Here is a 10,527-nt window from a genome sequence, read left to right as displayed (position 1 = left end):
TATCTTTTTATGGTGTACATGGTCAAATTTTTTGAATTTGAAAATAAATTTTTTTTATTTTTGATCATATCCAATATAAGTTAAATTTGAAACTCGTTATACCAAAATTATATATTTAAATATATAATATATTTTGTAGAAGGTATACTTTGTTTCGGTTCTTCCCAAAAGTATTCGTAATAATCTCTCTAATTCGGCGAAACAAAGGAGTAAGGGATTGGCATCAGCAGGGAAGGATTTGACGTCATGCTTATGACCTTGGCAAGAAAAATGTATGAGTCAACGTGGGGCCCAAAGGACGCGTTCGCGTGCTCGACACGTGGGTCCTCTCCAAGCAGGCTCATACGATAGTCAATCGGGGAGGGAAAAGCTCTTAAAACCCCCCTCCTCAAATCAATCGGCGTGGAATGCACGTACGCATCTCCTTCACCTTTCTTCCAATCCCAGCCGTCAATTCCGTTGACCAAATCAATTCTTGGCGTGTTTCCACAGCCACCTAGGCAACACCGTCGAGGGAAGGTCTTGAGGGTGAATATTGACGGTCCATATTCAACCAACAAATAAAATTTTTGACTAAATAAAATGGCGCGTGGAAGAGAGATTCTAGAAGAAGAGCGTGAAGTGGGTAGAGAGATTGACTCTCTTTGCCATATGAGATTAAGAGACGGCCAGAGTCGCTTTCTCATTGGCGTTGATGAAAATAGGAAAATTAGGTGATTGCCATCCAACCCTTTGGATTTTGTGATTGTCTTGTTTTGGTTTGAGAATGTTCCTTCCTCACAAAAATTGACCACTTTGGACCTAATGCCCCATGTCATGCCCTCTGACTCTTTACCATATCCTTTCGCATTCACCGACTTATGTAAATTACATTTTCTTATACTTGAAACTCTACTTTTTCGCTTTAAGCGACTAGACGTTCGGTTAGACTGAAAGTTCACTGTTTCTCCTAAACGACCATGTTTTGATACATTTTGCTTCCGTTAACTTGGTTTTGGTGGAGAATGTAATACCTGAAATTTTTTCCCCAAAAAAATGAATATACAGTAAGCAATAATTTTATGAATACTATTAAAGTAGCAATTTTAATTAAAAAGCTAATGAATCACAAGCGTGTCACACTTACACGATTATACGTGCATTGTGTCTGTGATCTTTGTGATGAACTTACCAAATCTTGTGTACATTGCATTCATATGAAATTGTTAATCACTGTTTTCAAAATATACCTTTTTCTTTTCCTTTTTTTTTTTAAATATAAATAATAATACCATGTTATAGGTTCAACAGATAACGGATTTAGGAATAAATATTTATGTATATATTTATAACGTCAGGTATGAGGTAATGCTGAGGTTTACACAGTGACAAGAAATGGACACGTGTGACACAGGGATGGACCCACAAGCAAGGTGAGCCTAGGCATAGTTTCAGGGGATCACGTGGCGAAGATGAGAGCAATGAGAGAGGACACATGCCCAATTAAAGACCCCATGAAAACAATATGAACAAGAAAATAACAAAATGGAAGAAAGGAGAAGTGAGAAAGAGAGGAAAAGAAAATGGTTTTGAGCGTGCGTGTGTTTGTGGCCACGGGTTGACCAAGTGGGTTTGAGTCTCTTTTTATTTTTTCAAAATAATAAGTTATACAAACTCAAATTTCAAAAGGGAAAATGGTCCATGTGTTTTTTGAAACCAACGTGGGCTTCCTTGCAATTTTGTCAACCCTCAAAGAAGAAGAAAACGAACCATATATATGAGCCGCCCATTATCATACTTGTTTTTTCTTTTTCATATATGTTCAAAGGGATTCAAACCAAAAAGTATACGTTTTGAGTAATTGGGTGGGAATTAAGAATTGTATATATGTGTTGGGTAGGTGTGTGTCACGAAGATGCTTATAAAACAAGGATGGCTTTTTATTACGGGCATAATGCTATCATTAGAGAAAAATATATAATTAATGTCTTATTTGTATTAAATTACAAGTCAAAATTTGCTTTTACTTTTGCTTTTCCTTTTTCAGCACACAAAATTCGATTCTTACATTATAGTTTCATAGAGACAAAATTTATGAGGAAAATTTAAACATGATAGATTGGTTATTGGAATTATCTATATGCATTTTGGGTGTCAAGAATCAAGATTTGAGAATGGAAAAACAATGGTATATTAGATATAAGCTATTAATCGAACCACCTCCTCGTTGAAGGGTTTGCCATCTTATAATTTATTTAACTTCTTCTTATTTATATATCGGTTTCAAATAAGCCATATGTGTGTGTATTTTAAATCACTAAACTATTTATATTATTTATCAAAAAAAAATATATATATATATATATTATATTAATATTATTCAACTAAAATCATTACAGAAAAAAAAATAAGACAACAATAGCTAGTGATTACTTTAACGGGGAGATCCAAAGATGTATATTGTATATTGTTTAATGATTGGCATTTTGTCTATATATGAAATTGAGCAAAACATATCTTAATGAAGTGTGAATGCGGCATGCTCAGCGGGAAAAGATGATTGCATAGAAATTAAAGCTCCAAACTCTCTTTAGTGCCGTCCTATAACTTCTGGTAGGTATAGCGATCTATTGGTAATCATTTAGTGTCTAAATAATCCAAAATATTTATTGCTAGTTCTATTTCTGATTAACCTTTGTATTCTTCACCTACTCTTTTCTCTAGATCATCTCCCTCTTTTTCTCCCTTCACCTAAAATTAATAAATTTTCTAAATTCGAGTTCTTTCTCTTCTGTTCTCATTTTTCTCTAGAGATTGACTTAGAGAGATTTGAAAATTTTAATCTAATGCATTTCCACCAAAGAGGAGGCTCCTAATTAAATTTCAAAGAATGACAAGTAATCAATCATTGACTTCACAGACTTAAATGAAATGTCACCAAAATTGGTCTTCCCCTTAGTGGGGTTGACATGGATAATTGACCCGTGTTGATGAAAACATTCCTCTTTGATCTCTTTGGACCCCACATTTTATACACAAAACACCTCTTTTTTTTAAAAAAAAATTAAATGAAAAAAAAAAAAAAAGATTATCAAAAAGATTGGTTTAGGACATTGATTGAGGTATGGGTCACTCCCTGTCTCAGGCTCTTCACGCAAATCCCTCACTATCTTTCAACTTGGTCTGCGATTAGGATGCGTAATTTTACATATGTTGTCATATGTGAAAGCATTTGAATCGGGGTTTCGGCTTTGATTACTTTTTATATGTTCAGATAATTATATATGTACCCTAGGTTTTCCCACACCCTAAACAAATGCATATCATAATCAATTAACATTCTCCCAAAAGTCAATCTATAAAATTTTAAAAAAATCGAATCCTATAATTTAAAAAAAAAAAAAAAATTCACTCATTTCATATTATTACGTTGGTTGGATAAGAATCTTGTATATATATGTTTATGTATTTCCAACCTAATTGATGTGGAGTGATGCAACTATTTATAATAGAAGGGGTAAATTTTGATAGTTAAATAGGCTGACCTTACAAATTTCAATTTCAGAAAAAATTGATTCGGAATCTAACACACGCCTACCCTTGTATTTCATAATGTTTTTGCATTATTCTTTCTCACCTAGAAAGAATTGTCACCTTTTTCTGGACATTCAAGCTCATATAGCAATTGATGCATGAGTGGTTAAAGTTACAGCCATTTTTTTTTATATATCGCAACTGATGAAAGGGGTGCAACTAAATCCTATCAATCATCCAAAATTAGGTTTAAAAGCCCATTGGTGGAGTAAATTTTGACCTTACAGATATTTGTTGAGCCTTCTTTGGAAAAGATGATTCGGGATTCATTATCGACCCATCTTTATGTTCAACAATACTCCGACATCACAAACTCTAAATTAATGCTTTTCTGACAGCTTCAATGACCTCCTACTCAAAGCTAAAACCATATTTTTACACCGGATTTGCTGCCCCTTGATGTCTCTATTTTGGACGTATTTAATTTTCTTGGTTTGCAACTGGAAATTAAAAAGAATTAGGGCCTATTGCCAAAAAAATTAAAAAGAATTAAGGCTTGTAAAAATTAACCATTGATGCCAAATGCCAAATATTTCCTTAATGGTTATTAAAATGTGGGTCCCCTTGGCAAATGTCCCACGTATGAGACGAAGGGTCAATTTTTTTGTAATTGATCATAGGACTTTGTTTGATCAGTTCATGGACAAAGAGAGTAATATTAGGAAGTATATATATTTAGGTTTTCATGATGGTGAAATTGGAGTTGAGAGATGTGTTGGACCTACTCCTGTTTCTTTCTCCAATTTCATAATTGCTTTACAGAAACCATTCTTTTTTTCCTACTCGCATAACCTTTTTTTTTTCCCTTTATCTTTTTTGTCCCTTATCTCAGATGATCACTTCCTCCTCAAGTATAGCTTTATGGAAAGGACGTTAATAAAATACTTCACCACAAAGGGGCATGAACATGTGATAAATGATAGCAAAGCTCTATCTGATTAGAATGCTCTCTGATTGCCCAGCAAGAAAGAAGCTAGCCTTGTTTGTCTATCTTACTCTCATATCCTTCCTGTACTTCTCTAAGCTGCCATAGAAAGGTAGTTTTTTCTTTTTCTCCTCCAAACCCAAAATTTGAGAGTTAAAATACCGATAAGCTAAATTACTATTTTTTCCAAAAGATTAAGTAAGATGAATTATCATTATATTTTTATTATTTTAACAAAATTTAACAACTCGGTTATATGGTTAGCAGTCTACCACATTGATTTAGCACTCTTTCGAAAAGTTTGGGCTAATAAAAGATAAATTACCATTATATTTATATATATTATCTTCAACAAGTGGTCATTGCGAAATCCATCTCCAAGGGATCGGAGAATTAGAAAGGTTGTTTATGAGCAGATAGTGATGGAGTTGGCTGGTTAAGTTACTTGCCCTATATGATAAAGCAACCAAATATGGACCAAATATCAAGATGAATCACGTATAATAGTTTATGTACTGTAGCTGTGGGCTCCATGACAATTAAGCATGGGAAACACCATTAAATAATATATAATCTTGTCAGTTGTCATGTATTATATTTACCAGTTTAAGTCAAAGAATTTTAAGAGATAAACTCCTTTATCTTATTAGGGTCAATACTGCTTCCGTCCAAGAACTGAATTCCAAAAAGTCCACAGAGGAAAGTTAAACTGCTCCCTGTGTGAATTCAGTGGAAGCTTCAATTTTTGTGCCAAAAAATTAAAAAAAAAAAAAAAGAAAAAAAAAATCAACCAGAAAACACGATATAAATGCATTGGAAGGATCTGACATTAATTAAATAAAGAAATGGTTACTATATAACTGCCCGAAATCTTGGCAAACTTTTCCAGAAAGAAATATAAATATATAATAATCCATCAAAGAAAGACAATGCATGTATATACAAGATTTAGCTTGTTTTTGTCTCCCTGTTGGCTTGCGTTTCTTCTTCCAGATCCTATGCATTTTCTTTAAAATAAACGAGTTTTGTTGAACTGCTAATAGAATAAAAAGATCGGCTGAAGTAAATATTATAGAAGAGATTGTTATTTTATGCTGGTGTTGCATGGTTCGGCATCATATATAATTTATTATCTTAAAGAAAATTATTGTATCGTTGACGTATCCTAGTTAGGCATTTTCTTGATTTTCTTCAATTGGGTTTCCATTAGTTTCGGGTGATGTTATGTGCACCTAATCTTGTAAGTACTCGTTCGGCAATTTAAGTATACATCAATTAGTCAATGCCTAAATGTGTGCTATATTCTTAATAATTAATCAAGAATTATTTGGTTTAAATATGATTTCGATTAGAAGCCAATGGTTGAAGTCAATGGTAGAGAATAAAAGGATTGGGAATGACTTGCAATGGACTAATTTAATCCAATGCAAAAGCAGGCAACAAGCGGGATTAGAGTCATTGAGTCCAGCTAGTTACAGTCAACAAAAGTCCAAACTCTTTCTACACTGAGTTGCTTCCCTTGCATTTCCTCCATAGAAATTTATCACTAAAATAAAGAAGTAATTGACATAAAGCAATGAAAATAACCGTGTTTAGCATGTCTCTTTCCTTTCTTTCTACATTATAATTTTATTTTTTGACAAGTTGTATGTTATAAAGTCAATTATAGTAACTTGCTAAACACTTACATAAAATGGATTTGATAGGACTTGCAATCTATTTTTTGGTGAATAAGGACTTGCAATCTATTGAGTATATAAAATGAAGTAGACTAGCATGTTCGGATCTACCGTCTCATTTTTTGTGTTTTCATTTTTAATCAATTAGTGATACAACGTCCGTTCGGTTGCAAATATTATAAAAAATAAGCAAGTTCACATGGTCAAAATAAGCCCATAATGATGGGCCTTCTTCAAATTATTCACTTGCATTCTAGCCCTTTTGATCACAAAACTACATTTGGGCTTTTCATCCAGTGTGAAGAAGAATTTTTAGGCCCAAACTAAATCTGGTCCTATGCCCAACTCTCTCCCGGTCCGCTTCATTGCTAACCCCAAACTCCCTTCCAAAAGCCCCATGTTATACCAAACGGTGCCGTTTTGAGATCTGGGTCGTCGATAGGGCCGGCGACCAACATTGCTTCATGGTTGCGATGACAAGCATTGGCTGAATGTTGATAGTGATAAGTTCCCTGTCGAAAGGACCACATCTGATTGACGCTGTACTCGCAAGGTCTATCACTTGTTCTCGTTCTTATTTATAATTTCGTCCTTTGAAGTTTGTTGCTGAGGAAACTATGTTAGACATTTGCATATGTTAGTTTTGTTTTGCTTAGGTTTTAAATAAGATTCATTATTGGTGACAATGGTTTACTTGTAAATGGGTCTTTATAATGGATTTGTTTAGGAATTAGAGGGTAATGTTGTCCGATATTGGAATATAAATTGACCCCGTATTAGTTATATGAAGTTACAAACAGGCCTGTTCAAATATGAATTTCCTTTTTTATGCAGTATGAAAATGGAATTCCACTTGCAGTCTGTTCTTAGCAAATGCTTGCTTATGAATATCCATATACGTTTATTGCTTTCTGAGAGACCATATTCCCAGTTGATTTTGTTTTTTTGGAAAGCCAAAAGGATAATAATCATAAAGTGTTCACAGTTTGATGGCTTATGCTGGAGATAATTTAGAACAATGCTTTAATGACCTTAAGCTAAGTGAAATCTCCTTTCATTTTCAGGAAAAAAAAAGAAAAATTGGTTATTGTCATCCCAAAAACCCAAACCATGACAATCCTAGCCACAAGAATTAAAATCTAACTCTGGCTTGAGCTGAAGGAACTTTTCCATAGAGAATGTGTACATTCTATTTGATACACAATGGCAACAGAGTAATGCCTGCCACAACTACGATAGTTCCATATTTGAATCTTGTCTGGTTTTTTTCCTTCTATGTTAAGCCTCCGTCTATGCTTGTCGCCTTCCATCTGTGGTAAACACATCCAACTTATCAGCGATATGGAGAGGCTCGAAAGAAACCAACTCCATCACAGGTGTGCACTGATTTTGTCTTGTAATTTTGGTGGGTGAATGGGTATTGCCTTAAGAATGATGACATTAGTTCTACCCCCGTCAAAATGCTTTAATGATACCTTTTGGCTAAACAAATTCTAAATCATCCATTTCTTTTCAATGTCCTGTCCCAGAATTTGCATTTGAGATTAGTTACATTAGTATCTAATGGTTTCAGCATTTTTATCAGTGTTTGTATATGTAAACACCCAACTATCTGCATCAAAATTTGACATGCCCAACCCAAAAGCTAAACTAGTGAGCCATGGGCTTTCTTCTTGTTCTCATCTACTCGTCAAGAAAAGAAATTAGGAGTAGAATATAAGACACCCCTATGGTCCTGCATTAGTTGTAATATGAAAGTGGTAAATCAAACAAACTTTGTGGTGATGTATTCTTGAGCTGCTCCATCTAGTAGGTGAATTGGATGTTTTCCAGCGGGTGAAGTTGAGAAACAAAGATGAAGACCTTGATGGAGAAGAAGAAAGAAAGGCTAAAATAGCTTTACAGTTTGGTTTGGTTCTTCATTTGATATGAAATAACTTTGCACATGGCATTATTTTATTGGCAATGTGTACAAAAAGGATTCCATGCTGGTAGACTTGTCTACTTTAAAATTACTCCTGGAACAGTGGCATTAAATAGCATTTCTTCATTTGTCTCCAATTTGTATAAAAGCTATTATTGTGTCTCTTTGCTGTAATTGGGTTTGTAGTGCTCATGTCAGAATGGAAGAAGCAAAGAACAATATGTATGCTTTTATCACTACCACAGACACTGGATTTCAGTGCATTGTTGATGAATAAACATGAAAAGATAAGTTTAAAGGTTGATTGCTATTTAACCCTTTTTCTTATTACAAAGAATTTACTTAGTTATATTATTACCTCATAATTTTAATTGTACACCTTCATTCTAGTAGGATGGCCTGGGGTTCTGTGTGTATTGCCTGATTCCTTCATAGATGTTAAAACCAAGGACCACGTAGGTGGCTAATTACTTGATTTCTGAAATGAGAATTAGTTCACATCTACAAGTATTAATACCTTGCTTTCTGTCTAAATATTTATTAAAGACATGGTAGTCTTCCCTTTCATATATTGTTGTTTCTCAAATTTTTAGGAAACAAGTAAATAAATTGAGGATAATCACCTACAAAGTACAACTCTGTTACTGATCAAAACCAAATGAATCATCAAAATAAGAAAAAAAAGGTATGGAAATGGATAAGCTTCGGAACAAGGAAGACCAAGACAACAGGCAACTAGCGACTATATCTGCCTCTGCCTCTGGATGAGGCACTGCTACTTGTATGTGTATTGTACGTTCTTTATTTGTTTCGTTACTTCTGAATGAGGTATCTTTTAACTTAACAGAATATCATTGTACTTTTATCTGCAAAACGATATTGGATATTGAAAGAAATTGTTTCACTTTATATCAAAACTTAACAGTAAAATAAAAAAAGGTTCCTCTTTTGTAATAATAACTTGTTGGCTGGCGTTTTGCAGGTTATTAAGGATTTGTTTTTATGTTGCACGGCCATGGTTCATGAGAACTGCTGTATATCATATTTAAGCCATATGTAGGAACTACTGACATGCTAAGTTCCACTTGACTTGCGAAATCTGAGCCTAAAGAAACTAGTGTTTTTGGCCAATGCATTTCAATATATCTTGTGTGAGTGGTTTCATCTCGTGGAAATGAAGTTTTGCTGTATGATTATGTTTATATTGAATCATATGTAATCCAAATCTATTTTATCCAACTAAAAGTGGTTGCATTCCTTGCGTGATACATATAATTTCATTTTTATCTCTTTCTACTGTGGCAACTTTTCAAGTGCTATATTTATCTTATTCTTATCCATATATATATATAATACAATTCACGTGTCAGTCATATCACTTACATTGCTTTAAGCGCTACACATTCTGCACTTCATTTTCAGTCTTTTGGCAAGACCTAGAGCAACATCTTATGTAAAACGTGCTTCAACTTTACAGGTAGATGCTGTTTGACTGCTACACATTCTGCACTTCATTTCCAGTCTTTTGGCAGGACCTAGTGCATCATCTTATGTAAAACGTACTTTAACTTTACAGGTAGATGCTGTTTGAAGGTTTTGCATTAAGACATTCTGGACTGATGTTTATGCCACTGCGATTGACATTTTTTATTTTTATTTTTTATTTTTTTTATATATATATATATTTTTTTTCTCGGGATCCCTTGAAACTTTTTATGATCTTTGACACCGTCAACACTGAGTGGGTTTCCAATATTGTGATTTTCATGTCATTACGGGGAGTAGTGATTTTCATGTCATTGCAGGGAGTAGAGGTGGGTAAAATCCAATCCAATCCATTTAAACCGGCCAATCCAATCCATTTTTAGCAATTTTGATTGAGTTTTTCAAAATATCATAAATTGTTTGGATTAGATTGATTATTAGGTTGGAAATATAAATCAAATCCAATCCAAATAATATATTATATCATTAAAAAATTATATATTTTCTATTTTTTTATCATTTTTATATATTAATTTTGAATATATATATATTTTTTTATTTTTATATATTAATTTTTAATATGTATATATATATATATATTTTTATATATTGATTTTTAATATATTTTTATATATCTACATATTATATATATATATATATATATAAATGTTTAAATATAATTTATTGTTAATTTTATAGTTTTCATATTTGTAAAGTTTATAAAATCAGCTAAAATTAGTGAACCTATCAAAGTTGATTAATTTATGATTTATCAAAGTTTTAAGGTTAAAAAAAAAATTATGCATTAACTTTTGAGTATTTGAATTTTGATGAATATATTATTTTACATTATTTGTTCAAACAATTTTAATTTGATTTTGTAGGAGTGAGATGGTGACTATTAATGCCTGCTATTTGATGAAGTGCATGATATGTATCAG

At 32.9% G+C, this 10,527-nt stretch overlaps 1 long non-coding RNA gene across 1 annotated transcript; it reads left to right on the top strand.

The window, feature by feature from the left end:
* Positions 1-6,590: 6,590 nt before the first annotated feature.
* Positions 6,591-9,565, top strand: LOC112493577 (uncharacterized). Its single transcript, XR_009635382.1, has 4 exons — positions 6,591-6,730; positions 7,242-7,553; positions 8,695-8,882; positions 9,084-9,565. It is a non-coding gene; the product is annotated as an uncharacterized LOC112493577 (long non-coding RNA).
* The last annotated feature ends 962 nt before the right edge of the window (positions 9,566-10,527 follow it).

This window comes from Ziziphus jujuba, chromosome 1 (genome assembly GCF_031755915.1).
Source record: "Ziziphus jujuba cultivar Dongzao chromosome 1, ASM3175591v1".
Taxonomy (NCBI): Eukaryota; Viridiplantae; Streptophyta; class Magnoliopsida; order Rosales; family Rhamnaceae; genus Ziziphus; species Ziziphus jujuba.
This window is presented reverse-complemented; position numbering and strand designations above follow the sequence as displayed.